The sequence below is a fragment of the Phascolarctos cinereus genome, unplaced genomic scaffold, assembly GCF_003287225.1.
Source record: "Phascolarctos cinereus isolate Bilbo 61053 unplaced genomic scaffold, phaCin_HiC Scaffold_2;HRSCAF=192, whole genome shotgun sequence".
NCBI lineage: Eukaryota > Metazoa > Chordata > Mammalia > Diprotodontia > Phascolarctidae > Phascolarctos > Phascolarctos cinereus.
This window is the reverse complement of record NW_027555625.1, coordinates 267,229,242-267,253,796: the sequence shown is the minus strand read 5'-3', so window position 1 is coordinate 267,253,796 and position 24,555 is coordinate 267,229,242. Positions and strand designations below refer to the sequence as shown.

The 24,555-nt window shown below is 39.8% G+C and overlaps 1 long non-coding RNA gene and 1 pseudogene across 3 annotated transcripts in view; both read left to right on the top strand.

Annotated features, from left to right (window-relative positions):
- LOC110193649 (uncharacterized) overlaps nt 1–24,555 on the top strand; it is a 266,032-nt gene that overhangs the window by 152,355 nt on the left and 89,122 nt on the right. The gene's annotated exons all lie outside the window — the stretch shown is intronic.
- On the top strand, nt 14,907–18,050 carry LOC144455894 (translocon-associated protein subunit gamma pseudogene; annotated as a pseudogene).

Here is a 24,555-nt window from a genome sequence, read left to right as displayed (position 1 = left end):
TACTTGCCTTCCCTCTGTTGATTATTCTCTATTTATCCTGCATATAGCTTGTTCATACACAGTTGATTACATGTTGTCTCCCCATTAGAGCGAGCTCTTCAAGAGCAGAGACTGTCTTTTACCTTTCTTTGTGTCCCCATGCTTAGTATGTCTAGCACATAGTAGAAACTTAATAAATGTTAAGCTGACAAACTCAAGCAAGAACAGACTTGTTAGACCAGGAGAATATGCAAAAATTGAGGGTCCAAAGATTACAATAAGAGTAAAGAACAGCTATAGAGGAGTAAGGGAGTAGGAGAGATAGAACAGGAAATTACGGTCAGAGAAGAGAATTGAATGAATAAATGGGTTTAGATCTCACTCCTTTTTGACCTTGGTGTTTCTAGACTACATGAAATGAGCACATAAATGTGAGGTATGTGGAGAGATGAGAATTCCAGGTCATCAACTTTTTGTTGATATCAGTGAAAATGGTACATATTTAACTAGGATCACCTTGTTTTCCTATCACACTAGTTGCCCCCATTCCCAACTCCAGTCCTTCATGCAGGATTCTTGGTGTTGGCATTTGGAATTCATGCCTCCAGTTACTTTTGAGTCTAGTGAACAGGAACCAGTAATCAGTTGACAGCCCCAGCTTACTATATGATATTGGCTAAGTTGGTTCATCTCCGTTTCAAGCTGGAATAGTGAATAGTGTGCTGGTTCTGGAGTCAGGAATGACTGGGTTCAAATCTGAAACTTAGCATTTCTCTGGCCAAAGCTACTCTGAGCCCTAGTTTTCTCATCTGTAAGTGAGGTTCGTGATGTCTATAGCACTTACGTCACAGGGTTTTTGTAAGGTTCAAATTAGATCATAAATGTGAATCACTTTGCCAATTTGAAGGTGCGATATAAATGTCAGTTATTATATGGGCTTCTACTTCTTCATCCTCACAATGAATAGGTCAGATTAGATGATCTCTAAAGTCCCTCCCAGCTTTGACATTCTATGATTTATAGGACATTTACTGTTTTCAGAGTCTTGGGTTGGGGTAGGGGAGAGAAGGGAAGGAAGAAAGGAAAGAAACAAGCAAAACAAGCATTTATTATGAGCCTGCTATGTGTCAGGCCCTGAGCTAAGTATTTTATAACTATCTCATTTGATCCTCACAAAACTTTGGGAGGTAGGTGCTATTATTATCTTCATTTTACAGCTGAGGAAACTGAGACAGACAGTGGTTAAGTGATTTGCCCATGGTCACACAGCTAGTAAGTATCTGAGGCTGGATTTGAACTCAGGTCTTCTTGACTTTAGCGATCCCAGAGTCACCTAGCTGTGGTGAGGGTTTAGGTAGAAAAGGAGGCTTTCTTACGAGACTCTTAGAAGACTTGTTCTCCTTAGACAGTTTATGATCTAGTTAGGGGAAGCTAGGCCTATACATGTTTTCTACCCTGCTCTGAATGGAGAATATATGTGCCTAGTAACAACCAGCATGGCCTTCAGGAGAGTGCAACACTAGTATTCCATCTATAGAGAGACATATACAGACTAGAATTAGTAACATGAGTATGAACATCCTGTGAGGAGTGATTTAAAACAATTTTTTTTGCTTTTGTTTGCACAACTAGGTACACCACTTCCTTGTTTCTCTTAAAGGACCAAGCTCCAGCAGTGAAGCCATGAGGCGCTTAGGGCCCTGGAGCTGATGTTGCAACATCCCGGGGATTCTGAAGTGGGACCTACTGATGGAACCCTCCCCTAGCCCTCTTTTGTGGCACTTATCACACTATCTCATGTGATAAGGATTTGGCCATGCTTTATCTTCGTGCCTAGATCGGAAGCTCCTAGAAGGCCAGGATCACATTTCGTTCTTTCTTTCTCATATCCCCCAGCACTTCACAATAGATGCCATCCATGCCTTACAAACTGAGGCTCAGGGACCATAAATGATTTACCTAATCTCATCCAACAAGTGAATGGGTTAGGAACACAATACTACCCTTCATCCACTCTCTGTTCCAGCCCAACTACCCTATGACTGTTCCCCTCAACTCAGTACCCAATCTCCTGACTCCATGCCTGTAATGCACCCCTTCCTCATCACTGCTTCTGAGAATTCTCACACTCTTTCAAAGATCAACCCAAGTGCCATCATCTACAAGAAGCCTTTTTTGACCCCCCCCGCCATTAGTATTTTTTTTCTTGTTAAGTTATTCTTTATTTATCTATTTAAATGTTGCACCCACCTCATTAGAATGTAAGCTCTGTTTTAAAATTTCATCTTTATATCTCTAGGACCCAGCATAATGCCTTGTACATAGTAGGCACTTAATGAATGCTTGCTGAAATGACATTTGTGGAAAGGAATTCAGGAGCCTACCATCCCAGCTCGCTTGTCTCTCTCCGCTCGGCAGTGTCCTGTTCCATCTGGAGCTCTGTTCTGTGGACAGCTGATTAAGAGAGGGCAGGAGGCACAGCCCAGTTTCCAAAAGCAGAAGGTAGATTCAGAGAGAACTGCTGTGGGGAAAGGGTTAAATATTTCTGGCTCCATTGGCCTTGGTGCTGCTGTCTGCTGCAGTTCCCCCTTTCCGGGGCTGCTGTGCTTCGAGGTTTGCTTGGAATGTGTGCAATGCAGAGAGAGGCTGTGGGTGGTAGGGCCGGCCAGTAGGCCGGGAAACAACTTCTGCTGATACTCTGTGTTGAGCAATCCACTGAGTAGGATGTGAAATTGGTCTCTGTTCCTGTAACTCGGTGCCTCTCCTCTTGTGTTTCTCACTCTGGCAGTTTCCTTAAGCACCCACAACCCTGGTTGCAGCCAAACAAGGGAACAGACATGGCTGGGCTGCAGAATCTGATCTATGCTTTATATAGGCTTGTAGAGGGCTAGAGTGGAGACTTATACAAAGAGGGAGAGAGAATTACAGGCAGAGACAGAGTAGAGAGATACATACAGAGGGAGGGGAAGATAAATATGGGAAGAAAGGTGGAGAGAAAGAGAGAGAAAGAGTGAGAGAACTGCAGGGAGAGACAGAGTAGAGAGACAAGTACAGAGGGAGAGGGAGATAAATAAGGGAAAAAAGAGAGAGACAGACAGAGAAGGAGAGAGAGAGGGAGAAAAAGAGAGAGAGAGAGAAAAAGAGAGAGAGGGAGAGAGAGAATGTGAAAGAGAGGAGAGACATACTGAAGGAGAAAGGGAGAAAGACAAATGTGGGGGGAGGGAGAGAAAGAGACAAAGGGAGAAAGAGAAGGAAGGAGAGCAAATGAAAGGGAGACAGAGGTGAGGGACAGATATAGAGAGACAATCAGATGAAAGCCAGAGAGATACACAGAGGGAGAGATCATGAAAAAGGAAGGAGAAATGCAGAGAGTAAGATACAACTGTGAGAGAAACAGAAGAGAAGAGAGAGACAGCCACACAGAAGGAAAGAGTACAAAGAAGAAAGAAAGGCACACAGAAGGAGAGGATTAAACAAAGGAAAGAAAGAGAGAGAGAGAGTGAGAGAGAGAGAGAGAGAGAGAGAGAGAGAGAGAGAGAGAGCGAGAGCGAGAGCTATATAGTGGGAGTAGGAAGTGAGAAAGAGAAAAAAGAAGCTTACATACTAAGCTGCAAAGAAATTAAGACATGTAGGGAAAGGAGGATAGAGAGAAACAGAATGGAGGAAAACCACTGATGCAGTTCACATTCATAGCATTGTAGAGCTGGAAGGGACCTTTACAGACCATGTAGCCCAGCTCCCTCATTTTTTTGTTGTTGTTGTTCAGTTGTTTTAGTCGTGTCTGACTCTTCATGACCCTATCTGGGGTTTTCTTGGCAAAGATACTGGAGTGGTTCGCCATTTCCTTCTCCAGCTCATTTTACAGATGAGGAAAGTGAGTCAAACAGTGTTAAGTGACTGAGGACAGATTTGAACTCAGGTCTTCCTAACTCTAGGTTCAGTACTCTACCTACTGAGCCACCTAGCAGCTCTTATCTTACAGATGAAGAAACTGAAGCCCAGAGAGGGAAAGTGATTTGCTGGAGGTCAACTAGTGAATTGGTAGAAAAGCTGGGACTAGAACCTGGGTCCCCTGACTCTCAGTCCAATGTTCTTCCCATCTCAGTAGCAGTTTCATATGGACAGTCAGACTGAAGCTTGAGTGGACACCCAGATGTTTTAAGTTGTATGAAAGTCAGTATTGATAGTGACTATATTTTATATACCTGGAATAAAACTTCTTATACCTGGAATAAACTTCTTATACCTGGAATAAAAACAAATGGCCTTCCCAAAGCCTGTTCCGGGGTTAATGTCCTGAGCAGGACATAGAGTCATATCTGGGAGACTTTGCTAATATTATTTCTGGAGAAGTTTGGTTGATGGCTTAAGGGCTGGACCAAGCTGGTGCCATCATCCTAAGATCAGATCAAGTGTCTTACTTTGGGGTCATTTGTTCATGACATTCCCCTCACGTGGAACCACCTACCCTTGCCATTTACTTAAGTTCGACCCATCCTTCAAGGCTCAGCTCAAATCTCACTTCCTCTATGAAGCTTTCCCTGATTTCAGCCTATAGCCTACAGTGATCTCTCCCTCTTTTCTGCCCTTGAAGTACTTTTTTGTCTTTATTCTTTATTTGGCAGCAAGCAGATGCATTTGAATGATTAATTCAGAAGATTTGGCTTCATATCATGGCACTTAACCAGGTATGATTTTGGCCAAGTTATTCAATCCTTTGGGGCCTCAGTTTCCTTCTTTAAAATGTGGAGTTTGGATTAAATGATTTTTAAGGCTCCTTTCAACTTTGACATTCTTTGATACTATATCTGTGCATGTGTGTGTGCAAGTGTATACATGTCTTATCTCTCTTACTATGCTAAGTTTCTTGAAGTTGGAGAATGTCTCTTTCATTATTTGTATCTCCTACCACTGTGCCTTACATCCAGTAGGCTCTCAAAAAAAACATTTGCTGCAGCTGCTATTCGAAGAGACCTCTTAAAGGAAAATTTCAAGAGCATCTTTAAAAGATGAAAGAAAGAAAGCAAACAGATAGTTTGGGGAGAAGGGAAAGAACAGTGGATTTGTGGGAAGACCTAGGTTAACATCCTGGTTTCTGATCTTGGGCAAATCACTGAATGTCAGTCGACTGTTTCCTCAGCTATAAAATGGGGATAATACTGCCTGAATTACCTGCTTCACAGGGAGGTTGTGAGCATTAGGGAGATGCACTGGTTATAAAATATAGTCACTTAATCCTTAATAATCATTGAAACTTATTAACAAACATAGTGTGAGAAACTTTATCAAATGCTGAAATCTGGGCATACCATGCCTAAAGAATCCCCTGATCTATCAGTCCAGTAACTGTCAGAAAAGGAAATGGCTTTAGGCTGACGGGACCTCTCCCTGGTGAGGCTATGCTGGCTCTTACTGATCACAGATTCCCCTCACAAAGGCTCATGAACCATTCCTTTACTAACACATTCCAGAATTCTGCCAGGATTCTTGTAGAAGAAGAAATGGATTTGATTATGGACTTCGGCATAGCAAATATAGAAAACATTCTAGGCCTTCCTGGTTTCCTTTAATGAAATGGAGAAAGAGCAGTCCTTCAAGACACAACTCAGTTCCATTCAATTCAATAATCATGTATTTAAGCAACTCTCATGTGCTGGGCATCGCCTCTCTCCTCAAGGAGCTGATATTCTACTGGGGGACACGTTCATAGAAAATTAAATGCAAAATATATACAGAAACGTTTTGGAGTTGGGGGGAGGGCAGAAACTACTAGGGGAATGAGGATAGGCTTCCTGTAGGAGCTAGTATCTGAGCTGAGCTTTGAAGAATGCTAAGGGTTCCAAGTGGGGAAGGTAAGGAAGGAATCTATACCAGGCATGGGGGACAGTCTGTTCAGAGGTCCAGAAACAAGAGATGGAATGTGATTTATGAGGAACAGGAAGGAACCAGTTTGATTAGACTATAAATTGGGTAAAGGAAAATCATGTATGATAAACTTGGAAAGACAGAACGAAGCCATACTGTGAAGGGCTTTAGAGTCAAACAGAAGAGTTGACAGTTTATTGTAGAGACAAGAGGGAGCCATGGGAGCTTCTTGAGCCAGGGAGTAACAGTCAGACTTGTGTTTTAGGGTTACGATTTGCTAGCTGTGTGGAAGCTTGCTTGGAGGTAGAAGAGACTAAAGGCAGGGAGACCAATTACGAGGTTATTGCAATAGAGAGAGACAGACAGACAGGCAGAGAGAGACACAGAGACAGAGAAAGAGAGAAAGACAGAGAGAGAGAGAGACATAGACAGAGAGACAGAGAGAGCAAGAGTGAGTGAGTGAGAGAGAGAGGGAGAGAGAGAGAGAGAGAGAGAGAGAGAGAGAGAGAGAGAGAGAGCGCTCACTGTGGAAGGCCTGAACTAGAGCAGGGCTGTGTGAATGGAAAGAAGTGGATGGATGCAAAATAGATCATGGAGATAGAATTGATAAACCTTGACAACTTATCTGATATGAAAGGCAAAAGAAAGTGAAGAGTAGATGCTACTGCTGAGGTTGCAAACCTATTTGACTAGAATGTCAATGGTGCCATTGACAAAAATAGGGTTGTTAGGAAGAGTAGAAGGGGAAAATAATGAGTTCTGGTTTGGATATGTTGAATTTGAGATGCACAGGACATCTAACTGGAGATGTTTAACAGATAGTTGGTGATGTGGGACTAAAATTCAGGACAGAGATTTGGGCTTGATATATAATCTTGGAATCCTCTGATGAAACCACTAAAGCAATGATAGGTGGGGAATGGGGATTCAGAATCATTGGGCTGGGAAGGGTAAAATAGGATAAGAATGCAGCACTAACCATTAAGGAAGATGGTCAATGGCTAGAGAAAGGTCTGTTGAGGGAGACAAGTGATCAGATGTTCAAGGGCCTCCTTTGACGTCCAACCTCAGAGCAGATGGTGATATTGAGTCTTAGGAGACCCAAGAGGCCAGGAACAGATGAAGGTAACAAGCTGGGGGAATCTGGACAAGAGTCAGGAACTGGCAATTTGGAGTGGGTCTGAACAAAAAAAGGCCTCGGGAGTACTGGAGAAGACTCTGGAGCAAAGAAGCCTCGGGCAGGTGGCTGGTATCCAGAGCTGATACAGAATTTCCTTAGAAGTCTCCTGAGTGAAGGACTTACACGTGTACATGTTTCCCTCAATAGACTGTAAGCACCTTTATGGGAGGGCGTGTTTCATATTTGTTGTATTCCCAGAGCCCAACACAATGCCTGGGAGTTTTAGTTTAGTGGATTGAAAGGTCAGTATGAGTCAGTAGTATGAAATGGCAGACAAAAAAAGCCAGTGTGATCTTGGACTGCATTAAGAAAGACATAAAAAAAGAAATGAAAGGTATCATTAAACAGTAAAAATTATACAGAAAAAAGAAGTTCAGAAGGGGACACAAACAGGGCAGTTTGGTTACCACCTTGCTCAATTTAATATGCCTTTAAAAATGAGCTGTGTTCATAGCAAGTTCACAGTTTGATATGTGATTCTAGTTTTTGGTCTTTGTATGTTGAAATGTTTATGTCTGCTAATAATTAAGTTCATGATAAAAAAAATAAAAAAGGAAATCCAGAATCTAGGAAGGTGATAGCTTCTGTGTCCTCTACTCTGATCAGACCAGTTCTTGGAGTCACATTTTGGGAAGAACATTGCCATGTTGGTATGAATCTAGAAGAGGGTGAGCAGGATGGTGAGGGAACTGGAGAACGTGCTGTGTTAGGAATATTAGAGGACTTGGGTCTCTTTAGTCTATAGAAGAGAAGACTTGGAGGAGATATAATAGTGGTCTTCAAGTATCTGAAAGACTGGTACGTGGACGAGAGATAAGACTTGTTCTTCTTGGCCCAGGGCATGGTCCTGGAAGCAATTGGTGGAAATTTCAGAGAAGCTGGTTTTGGCTTAATGTTATAGAAAACTTTTTTTTCTATTAATTATAAGTATCCAAAAATGAAAAGGGCTGCCTCTGGTGGTGGTGGGTTCCCTCCCACTGGAGGTCTTCAAGCAGAAGCTTGATGATAGCTTGACAATGATATGGCGGCAATTCAGGTTCAGGGGTATGTTGGACCAAGTGACCTCTGAAGTTCCTTCCAACTCTGAAAGTCTGTGATTCTATGACAAAGAGAACTTACTCTCAGAATCTGGAACCTAAGACCAATTGGTCAACACATTCAGTCATCCAACAGACATTTGCCAAGGGCCTATTATATGTAGAACACTATACTGAGCATCTACCATGTGTAAGGTTCCCTTGTTAGCTTCTTAGAGATGTTGATACCTTCTTCTCTTGGTGTTAACTTTCCTTCCTCAGAGAAGTCCATAACGGGTGCGCCTGTTTTCCACAGGGCAGGATCATTGTAGATCTTAGAACTTAGTTGAACCATGAACTTCATGTAACCCTCCTAGGTGAATGTCTTCCCTTATGTTACCTCTGATGGAATGTGCTGAATTAGAGATGGCAGTTAGCAGAGATATCATAGAATAGTGAGGAGGGACTTCAGTTACCAGATACATACTAGAGTGCTTGCTTGCGTGCTCTCTCTCTCTCTCTCTCTCTCTCTCTCTCTCTCTCTCTCTCTCTACCAACTTCTTCACTTGCCTTAACAACAATTGAATGGAAGAACCAACAAGGAATGGGGGAGAAATCTGTTGTGGATCTGATTCTCACCAATTACCCCATTTCTGGAGTAAAAATGATAGAAAGGTTGTGGAGGAAGTGACCATTTTCGTCTAGAGTATGTGAAAAAGGAGTGGACAGCTGAGCATACTCTGACTCAAGCCATAGGTTTTGAAAGGTTCAGAGGAAGGAAAGGTAGGATCCTGAGTACTAAAGTTCTGCAGGATGAAGTAAGCCCAGGAAGGAAGGGAAACTTTCAAGAATGAAATCTTGAAGACAGAAGAAAATCAGAAGGGGAGGGAAAATGGGAGTAGGCTGAAGAAACCAATTTGAATGTATGGGGAGAGGAGATTCACCAATCTATTCAGATTTTAGATTTATACAGAAGATGGAAGCAAGGGCCGGTTACTGAGGATGAAAACAAAAGCCTGATGAAGTACTTTAACAACAGTGTGATGAGTGCTAGAGCTTAGAATGAGCTGATGATGGTGAGAATGACAATTTTTTTTAAAGCTATAATGTGAGAAAAAAGGAAGATCAAAGAAAGGAGAGGACCACTGCTTGGGGTGGATGAAATGATAGTAACTGACAACATAGAGAAGACAGAGCTGTTTAATTCACATGTGCTTTTATTTTCTTTGCAAGGAGAATGACCTATGGACTGGAAAGGGCAAAACAGAAATGGATAATGAGGAGTTATTTAAAAGTAAAGAAATCGTAAGATGGAACTTAGCTGCCCTCGATAAATTCAAGAGACCTGGGCCAGATGAACTACATCAATTTGGGTACTGAAAGAACTGGCAGAGCTCTTTCTTACTGAGCCATTGTCAATAATATTTGAAAGATAATAGTAAACAAGAGAGATACAGTAGGACTGAAGAAGCAAATACTGCCCAAGTATTCAAAAATGGGAAGGTAATAGAAGCTACAAGCTATATGCCAGTGAGCATGACTACAAATCTAGGAAAATCCCAGAATTGATTATTAATGGATCCAGTAACAATGGAGCCTTGCTGTTCCATGAATAAGATGCTCCATCTCTTGGCTTAGCCATTTTCTCTGGTTGTCTCCCATTCATAGGACACTCTCCCTCCTCATTTGTGCCTCTGGCTTCCTTCAAGTTTTGGAATCCTTTCCTCTTAATTCTAATGCCTTCATTCTGATAATTATTTCCTATTTATCATATATCTATGTATATTATATGTGTGTATGGTTAATACATGGTAAGTATATATGGTATGTATGTATGTATACAAAATATATAAATAAATGGTACGTATATATACATACATAAACACACTCATATATGGTTTATTTGTCTGTTCACTTGTCTCCCCCATTGGATTGTGAGCTCCTTAGGAGCAGGGACTGTCTTTTGCCTCTTTTTGTTTCTTCAGCACTTAGCCTAGTGCCTGGCATATAGTAGACACATAATAAATGCTTATTGACTGAATCTCTAGAAAAAGAAGCAACGATTATAAAGCACCAGCATAGCTTCACCACGGACAGGTCATATCACACTAACCTTATTTCCCTTTTTTTTTTTTAGTAGCTCGGTGAAATTAGATAGCTGATGAGAAATACTACAGATATAGTTGATGTAGATTTTTAACAAAACATCTCATGCTATTCTTATGTTAAAGATGGAGAGATGTGTGGCAGACGAGAGTATAGTCTAAAACTGGTTGAAAGGCCAGAAGAAAAAAGTGTTCCAAGGATGTCAAACAAATGTGCTTGACCCTATAATGTTTAACATATTCATCAATGGCTTAGGTAAAGACAGAGAAAGGATGCTCGTCAGATCGGCAAATGACACAAAGCTTGGAGGGATAGCTAAAACCCTTGATGATGGTCAGGATCCATTAAGGTCTTTGCAGGTTAGAAAGTTGGGCCTAATCTAATAAGCTAATGTTTAACAGGTATAAATAATATAGGCTTACACTTGGGTTCAAGAACTCAACTTCACAAATACAAGTATGGTTTGATAACAGTTTGTCTGAAAAAAGATCTGGGGGTTTTAATGGACTGCAAATTCGGTATGAGTCAACAGCGGGACATGGCAGCCAAAAAAAAAAAAATGAATGTGATCTTAGGCTACATGAAGAAGTGCAGCTACCAGGAATTAGGAAGTGATCATTTTTCTATTCTCTGCCTTGGCCAGAACCACATCTGGCATATCACGTTCCATTTTGGTTATCACATTTTAGGAAGGACATATGTAAGCTTCAGTGTCCAGAGGAAGAACAATCAGAATGGTGGAGGGACTTATGTCTATGCCACATGAAGACTGATAAAAGGAACTGAAGATATTTAGCCTGGAGAAGATAAGACTCAGGGGGGATGTGATAGCTGTATTCAAGGACTTAAAAGGATATCATTATGGAAAAGGGATTTGACTTGTTCTTTTGGCCCCCAGAGGGAGAACTAGAAGCAGTGGGTGGAAGTTGCAAAGAGGCAAATTTAGAACTGATATCAGGGAAAAAAAATTCCTAACATTTAGAGCTGTCCAAAAGTGGAACGAAGGAGTGAGTCCAGGAACCAGCTCTTTTTTTTTTTTTGGTCTTTGTGTCCCCAGAGCCTAGAACAGAGTCCTGCACATTATAAGTGCATGATATGTGTTTGTTGAATTGAATGGGGAATTAGGGAAGATAGGGGAATTCAAATGCCTCGACTTTGCCTTCAAAATATATAAAATGTTAGACCTGGAAGGTACCTTCAAGGTCACCTGGTTCAAGCTCTCCCACCCCCTATTTTACAAATGAGGCCGTTATAGCTCCCGGAGGTTAAGAACGTTGTTCAAGGTTGCAAAGCAAGTTAATAGTACAGCTAGGGCCAGGAGCCTGCTCTACTGATTCCCAGAGTCCACTGCTCTTTCGAGCAGACTATGTTGTCTCTCCTTGCCTGGCTCCGTTGGCCTTGGAATTAAAGTGTCACGAGAACCAGGAGGCCCAATTCCCCCCTGGAAGATTGAACATGACTCTCCCCTCAGTCCTTAATTCCCTCTCCAAGGTAGAGCCCCTCCTGACTTTGCCTCCCTTTCCAAAGCAGGTTTCCTTTAAGAAACCAGAAGATTGATTCCCTGGCAGGCCGCATTGCCGAGGCAAGCCTTGTCCAAATGGTTTGCATGTCTGCATTTTTTACTGCTCTCGTTTAATATGTATGCAAATGCAGGCGCTCCTGTCCTCTCTCTGTGTGGGTTTGCACAGTCAGGAGCAGACTCCCATTAAGCTTCCCATCTCCTGCTCCGCTGTACATTCGAGGAGACTGGCTTTGAAACACTGATAGATGGAGGTGCAAGGAAAAGAGATAAATGACGGATTTTTGTAATTTCTTTTTTTGGGGGGTTGGGGACGTGGAGAAAGAAACCAGCAAAGGAGATTTAAATATATGCAAAATTGTTTATGTGTGTGTGTGTGTGTGTGTGTGAGACCTGAGAGCAGGAGAAGCAAATTTTGTATGCTGTTCCACTTTGAGAGATTGGTTGCGAGGATTGTAGCTGGAGGTTAGGAAAATCGTAGCCACCACAATAATCTTATGTTGCGGAAATATTCGCCTGTTCTCCTGATAAGCAGACGCGTGTCCTATCTGAAATGTGGGCTTCAGCCTCAGAGAAAAAGGAAAATACTGGCTCTTTTCAGCAGATAGGAGCACCTGGTCTGTAGGTGTTTGTCTGCCCGAGGGTTCCCCCCCTCAACTTCGCCTTTTCTCCTCTTTCCTCCTCCTCATCTCTCCCCCTTTCCCAAATGGAGCAGTATTCTGAAAGGATGCTCCTGAATTAGGTTATTTTCCCTTCTAGGGAGTTTGCACCCAGTGGCACATACAAGGTCCTACATTCGCATGAACAAAAACCGGTTACTCGGCAAACCATTGTCCATTTCCTGTTGTTTGGTTCATTTAGTGTTTTCCTAATATTAGTCTTCCTCCATTAGTTTTTCTGGAAGGAGGTTTAGGGGGATCCTCAAGAAGATTTCAGCTTAACAATTTAGGAGTAGGTGTACTGGAGACAGTTTAATATTCTCCCCTCCAATCAACTTTCTGGGGACCATGGGGATACCATATTTTCCATGACTTTAGCATTAAATGTTTCAGTCAATTTTTATCTTTAAATTGGTAACTGACAAACTGCAGGCGTGAAGGATCACTTGTAGGATCAGGAGACCTGGGGCAACTTTTCAGATAGAATTAAAAGCCTTAAACAAATTATTTTTCATTCCATAGCAGAAAACCCAAACCAAATTCACCTTTCTCTGGAAGTTGTTGCTGTTTTTAAGGGGAATTAAAAGCCAAACAATTCTATATTAGGCACAGGAAGGAAGCTTATATTAAGGTTTCTCCTGGAATTTTGCCTTCAGTGTGTATTTCCAAATTATGGCAATGGGCTCTCTTTGCCCCCCTTTATTTTGCAATCCTTCTCTCCAGCCCCCTCTGTGGAATGCTTTCCCCTATTACATAAAGTGAGTATTTAAAAAAAAATGAATAAATGAGGGTTTTTTTGGTAATTTGAATAATTTGGATACATCAATAAGCTTTTTTTTTTGTAAAGTCAAGAATTAGTTCATAAAATTCTTCCTGTTTTTCTCAGTGTCATGGGGAATAGGGTGCTAATTCATATTTTCTTGGTAGGTTTAAAAGCAGGATTTCTCTGTGGCAAAAAATAATTGCACTAGTGAGAATGCATTTAGGCTATAGCCACATTTAGGGATGGAACAATCTCTACCTGTAAGTCAGAAAAATAATATAGATACAAATTCATATGTTCATAGATTTAGATTCTGTCTAGTCTGATTAGACTAGGTGAAGAACTTGAGGTCATCAGACATTAAATGATTTTCTCAAGGTCATGTAGGAGTAACATGTAGTAGAGTGGACATTTGAACCCAGGACCTCTAACTCTATCTCGAGTGCCCTTTCTGTTGCCCAATGGACTTTGAGGGATCTGTGATCTTGTTAATGTGGTCAGTCATTCCAGTGGTGCAGATTGGAACCTGCTCACATATTCTCATCTTGTTCAATTCCTGTCTATGTCCTTCCATAAATTCTCCATAGAGGACCCACCTAACATGCTAGAGGTCTTTCTCTAAGTCTTTGAACATTCCGTCAATATCAGTGCACCATTTGGTCAGTTTATTGCTTTCTGCTGAATCTTGACGTTCAACTGACTCGCCTCCTTTTCTGATTATTCGTTTCCAGGGTGATACATTTTATTTTTTGGTGCACAAACTGGCAGTGATGTCGTGCTGCAGTCCACTCCCAACCCTCCTTCCCCTCCCCTCACTGTATTCGTTGTGTCACCCACAATTTTGTTGTTGTTTTGAAATCAGGATGTTCTATGATTCATAGCCACATAGCATCTCTGGGAGAATATTGGTTTTTAGAAAAGCTAGTTTTTTGGTGCCAGGGAGCAGCTTGGAATTGTTGAAAGCATTGTGTAGTTTCTCAGATGGAATCTAATCTGGTCTTTTCCTGCTGTTAAGTTCTGGACCCAGCTCACAGTTCTTGTGTAGTGCTTGCCTAGGATAGTTGTATTCTAAGACTGATGCAATGTACTGCCTGTCCAATTGCATGTCTTAGTCTGGACAATAGGCATTCTTTAGCCATTTGACTTTTACTGTGTGGATTGCTGGCTGATTTCTTTTGTGTGGTCTTAGATCTCATTGAGGTTTAATGCAATGAACACAACATTGTTTGCAAACAAGGGCATCTGGAGGTCCTTGCCATTTTTTCTTTCCATCTGAACTCTGTGTAGTATAGCCTCCACACCAGGGACAAATATTCTGGTGAGCTTACATTTCTCTGTTTTAGGCTTTGTTTGATACTGGTAATCAGAGGATCATTAAACAAAGGTCTTTGGTTACTTTTACCAAGGAATCTTACACAATTTTATCATATGCATGGAAAACTCTTTATTGAAGGAGAGCCTCCAAGGCTGAATTTTGCTGTACTATGTAAAATGCTTCTTTATAATCAACAAACAGTAGACACAGTGGGATTTTGTATTCTTTACATATTTCAGTCAGTTGTGTGACTGTAGAAAAACCTGTTTGCTCCTTTCTCTTATTTTCATCAAGGATACCTTCAACCTTGTTGGAGACCCTCAGAAGTGAACAGGAGGAGGAGAGCAGGATGGATTACCTTGGCAAATAGACTCTTTTTTCCTTCCTTCCTTCCTTCCTTCCTTCCTTCCTTCCTTCCTTCCTTCCTTCCTTCCTTCCTTCCTTCCTTCCTTCCTTCTTCTTCCTACCTTCTTTCCTTCCTTTTTTCTTTCTTCCTTCCTTCATTCCCCCCATCCCAGGATTCTCCCTGAAACAAAGGTCCGTCTTTTTAATGCCAATATTCTGGTGTGGTTGTATGGCCCTGATTCATGAGATAATACATTCTCTTAAGAATAAAAATTGAGGTGTTCCAGTCCCAGCCATGGCTCCCGAGGGTGGCCTCAAGTAGCAGTCAGAAGAGGACATGCTCCTCCAGGACTTCAGCCGCAACCTCTCAGCCAAGTTGTCGGTGCTCTTCTTCAGGAATGCCTTTATGGTGTCGGCCATCCCCATCTGGCTCTTACTGGAGGATATGGCACATGGACCTCGTGCAGTTGGCGGTCCTCTACAGCGTCATGACCCTGGTCAGCACTTACTTGGTCGCTTTTGCTTACAAGAATGTCAAGTTTGTCCTTAAACACAAGGTAACCCAGAAGAGAGAGGACACTGTCTCCAAAGAAGTAACTCGGAAACTTTCCGAGGCTGACAACAGGAAGATGTCTTGGAAAGAAAAAGAACGAATCCTGTGGAAGAAGAATGAAGTGGCTGATTATGAAGCTACCACCTTCTCCATCTTCTATAATAACACACTTTTCCTGATCTTGGTCATTGTAGCTTCTTTCTTTATCCTGACGAACTTCAACCCAACTGTAAACTATATCTTATTCATAAGTGCCTCATCAGGCCTGATTGCCCTGCTGTCTACTGGCTCCAAATAAATGAAGAAACAGATCCTTCTTTGTAGGGGGGAGTTGTGGTAGGCCAGAGAGGAGGAGGAGAGGGCTTGGGGAGGGGGGCACCCAAGAACTGTTTTTTATAGTCAAATTTAACAGGTTTTGTGTGTGTTTTTTAAAACTAAGAAAATGTAAAATAATTTTTGTGTTTTGGGCTCCTTTTGACGGATTGTTGAAATAAATAAATTGGCCAGGAAAAAAAAAGAATAAAAATTGAAGGTCATCCGAAGGACAATGGAGAAGCATACAAGCAGGCTGCAAAACATTACAGAGAAGAAATTACATCACTGAACAAATGTAGAAGATGGATTGGTCACATGGTAATCATGAGGGATAACCAAAGGAAAGTCTTTATACTCCATTGGTATCTTTCTGATATTAATGGGCAGATAAGTGCAGGAGCCCTGGACCACGGTTCTGTTTCTGGTCTAGCCCTCACAGGGCCCAACCGTTGTCTGGGGAGGCAATTCCTGTGGAAAATGGGTTGGCTATCACCACAACTGCTACTAATGAGACAGGGGAGCTAGCCTTGTTGAAGCAGTAAGGTACCCTAAGAGGGGGATGGAGGTATCATGGGCCAAGGCACATCAAACTACCACCACCCCCTTTACCACCATCTGCTCTCAGATACTGATAAGGACATCCCAGGAGCCTGAACCCAACAGTCTTGGGAATTGCAGTATACCCCAAACTACCAGACCTACTTCTAGTCCACCCCCTGTAGCCATCATTGAGGGAAGAAATTGTTATGGAGAAAGGGTCCATTTTCCTTAACACAATCAGCAACAACTGTTGACCAACTGCCACCAACTAACAGATAAGCAAAAGAGCCCTGAGTGTAACTACTATCATCTCCCAGACCACTGATTCTGCTTCCAGTCTAGTCCCCATAGTCATTTTCTGGGGAGGTAGCTCCTGGGGAGAAGGAGCCACCAAGCGCACCAATTGCTAACCAACTGCCACTCACCAGACAGGCATGGCAGCCTAGCCAAAGCAGCACGTCACCCTGAAGGAGAGACAGGAAGTGGTATATGCTAGGCAAGTCAAATCAGCACCATCATCTTAACCAGCATCTTCCCTCAGACTCTGGTGGGAAAAGCCCGGGACTCCAAACTCAATAATCTTTGGAATAACAATGCTTCCAGCGTAGTGCCCTCAGCTATCATCCTGGGAAGCAGTCCCTGTGGAGTTGCAACCTGGCAACTGCTCCCGCAGTTGCTACAGCTACAGCTCCTGAAGACCCAGAAAAGAGTTCTTGCCACCAAAGTCCTTGGCACTGTCAAAATAATTCAACATCAGAAACTGGTATGATTTTTATCACTGGAAATCAGAGTAAAGAAGAGGCAGCATCATCAACTTTGCCTCTGTACTCTAAGGACCATGGACCTGTCCATCTGACTTGCAGTTGAAACCTCCCTTATGTGTTGCTTCCCCCATTAGAAGGTGAGCTCCTTGAGAGAAGGGACTGCCTTGCTTTCCTGTTTGTATTCCCAGCACGTAGCACAGCACTTTGCACATAGTAAATGCTTGATACATGTTTTATTCATTCATTCAAAAGAAAACGGAGGAAGTTCCCAGACCGGTATGGTGAACTTTTGAGAGGCATGGACAAGAATCATATGCAAAGTATGGAAATAGTCCATGTTTGAGGGCCAAGATAGGCACCCTAATACATTATTGGTGGAACTGTGAACTGGTCCAGCCATTCTTCAGGATTATGCCAAAAATGAATTAAATGGCCATATCTTTTGACCCAGAGGTCCCATGGCTAGGCACATACCCCGCAGAGGTCAATGACAGAAACATCTTATAGCATTAAATATTCATAGCAACAATTTTAGTGGTAGCAAAGAAAAAGAAACAGAGTAGAAGTCTATCAATTAGGAAGTGGCTAAACAAATTATGTTACATAGATGTAATGGAATATTATTTGCTATAAGGAATGATAAATATGAAGAATTCAGAGAAGCATGGGAAGACTTGTATGAACTGATGCAGAGTGAAGGAAGCAGAGTCAGGGAAAAACAATATATAAATGACTACAATAATGTAAATGGAAAATAGAAAGAAAAAAATGGAAACTGAATGCTATATAGTTAAAATGACTAAGCTTGACCTTAGATAAGAGTTAAGAAAATTCGCACCCTTCCTATCTTTGCAGAGATGTGTGTATATGTGTGTGTGGGGGAGGTCTGTGAATGTGGAATACATAGTTGTCATACATAGTTGATATGTTGATTGACTTTATTGAACTGCTTTTGTCCTACTTTTTCTTTTTTATTCTCTATTACAAGGAATGACTCAAATGGTAGGGGAGAAGGAAGAGTATATAAGGAAAACAAAGTGATGCAAAAACAAAAGTTAACTTAAATATAAAGTTAAAACTGAATTAATTACCTAGTTGGCAACCCACTGGTAATAAACTTCTTTGTTCTAATCTTGGTGTGTGTCCTAAAGAATAGACATCTTCTGTTGCCAAAACCATACGAATATGATTTATGCAAAATACCCTGATTGAAATGGATCTATAGTCTAACCAATATGTATGTTCCTTCCAAAGGTACAGATTTCAATCCATTCCTATCTGCTCATTTTATATACCTTTTGGCTATGTCCTACCATAAGTTCAACACAGGCAACAATCTCAATGTGCTATGATCCTTTCTTGCTTTCTCTTGACATTGCAAGAATACCAGTGTAACATGTGGGTTATCAATCTCTTGTTCTCAGCAGCACAGTATCATCTGCAAACAGGGTCATCTGGATGACCTCACTATCTATAGGTAATCCCTCTTCATCTTGGCTTTTGTCCTGAATCTCCTCCATGAGTATGAATGCCTTTGGTGAACACACAAAACACTGTTTTATGCCTCACCTAATATTAATGATTATGATAATCGAACAAGATTATCTCTGTTATTATGTCTTTCAGTGAACCTCGCATAATTTTGATGTATGTATTTGAAATAATTTGTTGGAAGAATACCTCCACAGCAGTATTTTGCTCTACCAAACCAAAGGCTCATTTTTAATAGTCAACAAACAATAAGCTCATTGGGATCCTATATTCTCTACATTTTCCCACTTAATTATGTGATGGTAAAGATGTGGTCCACTCTGTAATATTGCCTATTTCTCAATGATATCCCTATCAAGGATATCTTCAATATGTGTTTATATTATTCTCACAAAACTTTTAATTTATATTGGAAATTAGGCACATGGATCAATAGTTAGTGATGTTTTCCTCATCATTCTATTTTGGAATTAATAGGTAAAGATTTCCCTCCACAACTTTGGCATCTTCTCCTCTGTTAGATACCTTATGAATCAATCCTTCAGGGCTCTCACAACAATGTCATCTCTATAAAAGATCTTGTCTGTGTACACTTGGTCTAAACTAGCTGTTTTTCTCATCTTTATTCTCATTAGTATCCTTTCCATTTCCTTCACACATACATGTGGGTGTATGATGTGAAAATCCAAGTGTGGTAGCTCCATATTCCTTGATGGTGGAAAGAATTTACAGTCTTAAAAAATGGTTGCAGATCTTTTTCACCTTTCTTTTATTTGTTTTCCCCTTTTCAGTTTCTCTTAAATTCCATCAGCACAACTTTTCTTCATTGTATTTTTTTGATAAGCTTTTAAAAAATTGAGTATTGATCTCTACTGCTCATAATCTTTCCCCCTCCTTCTCCATAAGATTTTATAAAATCTCTTTTGTAAACACCAAGGTGTTGCCCTTGACTGCCATCTCTCCATTTGCCTAGTAAGTAAGTATTTGTGAACTCAAGTATTTTAAGGTTCTTTTTGTTCTCTCATTACGGCAATTGATTTGTATTTGTTAAATATCTTCATGACTATTGTTATTAGTGAATCTATCTTTTCTTCCATCCATATCCCATTTTTGTTTGATTGATATTTGATTGATATGATTTAGTTCCTCTAATAGTATGCCCACTCATAGGTCATTGGACAATTATCTTACATCTAGACTATGAACCATCAAACCGAAATTTGTAGATGGTCTAAAAACTATGATTCTTAGCATCCCTTACTTCCTCTCCTGCCACTTTGATTCTATCACTGAAAAAAAAAATAGAAGAACTGGCAGTCATTTTGTAATTCTTCTTGTTTCATGGATTGCCATGGCCAAAAAATTTATCATTGAGTAACCAATCTACTAGTGATGGGTTACTCTATGCTTAGGTATCTGTACATCTAAATCTTGTCATTCTCACTGTAAAGGAAACCATAAAAGATGACAAGAAATAAAAATGATAAATGTTGGGGGGCCTGTGGGAAAACAGATACATTGGTGCACTGTTGGTGGACCTGTGAATGGATACAACTATTCTGGAAGAAAGTTTGGAATTATACACAAAAAGTCATTAAATAGTACATGCCCTTTGACCCAACTGTAACACTGATAAGCCTATACTCAAAAGAGATCAAAGAAAGAGGAAAAGTTCCTTTATGTATAAAAGTGTTTCTAGTAGCTTTTTTTTTTGATGGCAAAAAACTGTAAATTAAGAGGACATTCAATAATTGAGGAATGGCTGAATAAGTTGTCATATATGAATGTGATAGAATACTATTTTGCTGTAGTAAATGAGAAAATAGATTATTTCAAAAAAACAAAACAAAACAAAACAAGGAGGCCTGCAGTGGGCAGAGCTCAGGGCTTGGAGTCAGCAAGCCCTCAGTTCAAATCCAGCTTCAGACACTTACTAGCTGTATGACCCTGGGTAAGTCACTTAATCTCCATTTTTTTTTCATCTGTAAAATGAGAGTAATTATAGCATCCACTTCACAGGGTTGTTGTGATGATCCATTGAGATAATAATTATAAAAAATGCTTATCACAGTAACTGGCACTTACTAAGCACTATATAAATGTTAGTTATAAAAAAGACATGGAAAGACTTGTCTAAATTGATACAGAATGAAGTGAGCGGAAACAGAACAATTTATGCTGTAACAACAATATTATAAAAAGAAACTATTTTGAGGACTTTTATAAACTAATGAAGAATGACAAGCAGAACTAGGAGAACAATTTATGTGATAAGCAACACTAAAAATAAACAACTTCAAAAGTTGTAAGAGTTACGATTGATAGTGACTATTTGTGATTCTAGAGGACTGATGATGAAACATGTTATCCACTGTGGAGAGGTGATGGATAAAGGATACAGGGTGAGATATATATATATTATATATATATGTGTATGTGTATGTGTATGTGTATGTGTATGTGTATGTGTATATGTATATGTATATGTACATATATATACACACACACATATACACATACTTATATATACATGTGTATAAGTATTTATTTATTTATTTGTGTTCAATTATTGAAGGATTTCTTTGCTTTGACTATAGGTATTTGTTATAAGAAATTTGGTTTGTTTTTTCTTTTCTCTGTTAATGGAGTGGGGAGTAGGAGAGAAAGAAAATGGATTACTGTTAATTTTTTTAAGGCAGAGAGATGCTACAAATGTGGAATGTTGCATGAACTTTCAGATGTGTTTTACTTAGCTCTTTTGCTTTGTTACGAGAGACCTCTCATAAAGCAGGAATACTCTGTAAATGTAATGTTAAAACAAAACACATCAATAAAACTGAAAGTATAATAATGAATAAAAAAAGAAGAAAGAAGGAAACTGCAGCTAAATGGAATGATGGTTCATAGGTACTCCTTGGAGTAGTAAAGGAAATAGTTGGGCAGAGTTGGTTTTATCATGCATCCAATGGGAATAAGAAATGTTATTTCATGAAGATCATAAATACAGAGCTGGAAGGGGACTCAGAGATCATCTAGTTTAACCCTTGCATTTTATTGTTGAGGAAACTGAGGCCTTGATAAGTGACTTTTCTAAGGCCACATAGCAATCATCAGAGGCAGGCTTTTAATTTAAGTCTTCTGATGTTCCTTCCCCTCTACCTTACTACCTTTGTACATGGACATGGAATATTGTGTCATCTTTTATTGTAATACTCATGATAAGTATTTGCAAAAGGAATCCCATGAAAATAATTATAGCAATATCAGTTGTTGAGAATGAAAAGATTTAGAAATTCTGTGAAGATCTGAACATGACCTTACAAATGAACACAACACGTTCATTTGTAACCCTGATACCTGGTGGCTTCAATGAAAACAGAGGTGGGAAAAGATGAGGATTTTGAGAAATTGATGAAAAGCATCATTTAGGAAGAAGGAATAATAGAGTCCAAAACACTTGTATATTGCATAGAATCCTTGCGCCTTTCTAGGGTGACCACTTTCTTTGAGAAAAAGAGTTGTTAGGTGGCAAGCATCAAATAATACTACAAAAAATTAAATAGGCCATATTTTAATAGCCTGGAAGAAACTTATTAATTTATGTGGAATTTACCCTTGAATCAATTGTTTATATACAATAAGGCTACTGCCTTGTCAAAGCAAAGATCTAAGTTAATAAGAAGCAATAGTAATAAGAAGAGTAAAATGAGATGGAATGCAATTGAGATAACCCAATCCTGGATATTTAAAAGAAAAAATTGGCAATGAAAAATGAGAAGTGGACAAAAGATATGACATATATTTATAATAATTTTATGTAGTTTAATTGTTGTAAGTCTACCAGAAGAAGACCAAAAAGTTCCAGAAAGTTTCTTAATCATCAAATACTTGACTTATTTGCCAAGAAGAGAGAGATAGCAACCAAAATCTCACAAATGAGGGAGATGGAGAATTATAAGCAGGATTAACTCATAAAGCAGAGAAAAACTGTGGAAGATAAAACCAGTAAGATATTTAGCAATTGAGTGAAAAATGGAGCGAGTATATGGTTGTATTGGGCTTACTGTTTGTTAAATATGAAAAAGCATTTGATTCATTAAAACAAAACAGCACCTTAAGGGTTCTTCCCCATTAAAGCATCTTCTATTCACACACCAAAAATTATTAAAGATTCTTTGGATAAAAAGAGAGATAAGCTGCTTTAATGACCCTCTGATCATAAAATCACGACAGGCATAAAACAGGAATATGTATGTTTCCTATACCATTGTCATGGAGAAGAATTCAGGTAGAGTGGAAGTTGAAGAGGGGATCTCACTGGTTGGGGAGGCCCTCCACATACTCTTGTTTGTAGATGGCATTGTGCTGATTGCATCAAGCCTTATAACATTGCATTAAATTGTGAGCTCCTCAAGAGCGGGGACTATCTTTTGGCTTTTTTTTTTTGTATCCTCAGAGCTTAGCACATTGCCTGGTACATAGTAGGTGCTTAATAAGTGCTTATTAATTGACATTGCAGAGCCTCCTGAAAAATATCTGTTAGCTACTTAAGATAATTTAACTCAATAATCTGTACAGGAAAGACCAGAGATTTTAAACCATTTTTTGAATTGGTCATAAATTTTTTTTTTAGGCAGTCTGGTATGGATCCTTTCTCAGAATAATTTTTTTAAAAATTAATCTATTTTGATTTATCAACAATCACTTCCATAAGCTTTTGAGTTTTAAGTTTTTCTCCCCCTCCCTTCCTACCTCCTTCCCCAAGATGGCACGCAATCTGATATAATCTAAACATATACATTCCTATTAAACATATTTTCACATTAGTAATGTTGTAAGGAGGAATTAGAACCAATAGGAGGGACCACCAGAACAAGGAAACAAACACACAAAAGAGGGAAAAAAAATAGCATATAGTATGCTTCGATCTGCATTCAAACTCCATAGTTCTTTCTTTGGATGTGGATAGCATTTTCCATCATGAGGCCTTTGGAGATGTCTTAGATCCTTGTATTGCTGAGAAGGGTTAAGTCTATCAATATTAGTCATCGCACAACATGGCTGTTACTGTGTACAACATTCTCCTGGTTCTGCTCACTTCACTCAGCATCAGACCATACAAGTCTTTCCAGGTTTTTTTAAAGTCTACTTGTATAAAAATAATTTATGGAAATTCTAAATTTCAGTAATAGATTATTAAAAATAGAGATATAATTTTCCCCCCATCCAAATTCACGTACCCCTTGAATTATATCTGTTGACCCCGGGTTAAGAACCCCTGAAATGAATGAAAACTATTTATTAACCAGATTACAACATGCATTTCGAAAGACAACCTATAGAGCCTGTCCATCAGCATATACATCTGGGAACAGCAGTGCAGATGGATGATGGGCTGGGCCCAGAGTTAAAAAGGAGGAGAAGAGCCAGATAGATTGCCTGCAGGAAATTACAAAGCCTTTTAATGACCCCAAGCTTCTCATGGAAGCAAAGGCTCATCTTTTTTAATACCAAAATTCTACTGGTGTTGTATGATAGCAGCAAGACATGAAATACGACCATCTCTGAAGAATTAAAAATGAGTATCATGCAGAGGGCAGTGAAGAGGCACAGGGTAGGTATGAGAAGGCTGCAACATATAACCAATGAGCAACTTCATTGAAGAACAGGAGTAAAAGATATCATCAAAGACACATATAATAACTAGAGAGGATAGATTGGGTATATGGCTATGGCAGGGGATGATAGATGGAAAGACATAGTGCTCTCCCAGTACCCTTATGATGTCAGGAGAAATCAAAGAAGGCCTCTAGCATATGGAACCACTTGTGGTCAACTGATGGGAAAGTATGGACAAGAGAAGGGCAAAATGAGCAAACCATGGATGTATCACAATCTGCATTGTTGGAAAGAACTTCCAACAGTGAGATCACAGATACATTTGTGTTTTTGAGTAGCAATTTGTTAAGGTAGATCGGTTAGAGTTCTTTTAATTGCATGTCATATCTTTTTTTTTTTTAATTCTTGCTATTGTTTTGTGTTAATTTTACTCTTTACTTTAACAGGTCAGTGCTCTGATGGGATAAGCATGGCTGATTCAGGAATGACTTCTTTATTGGTAGCAAGTTGTTTCTTGTTCATTAAA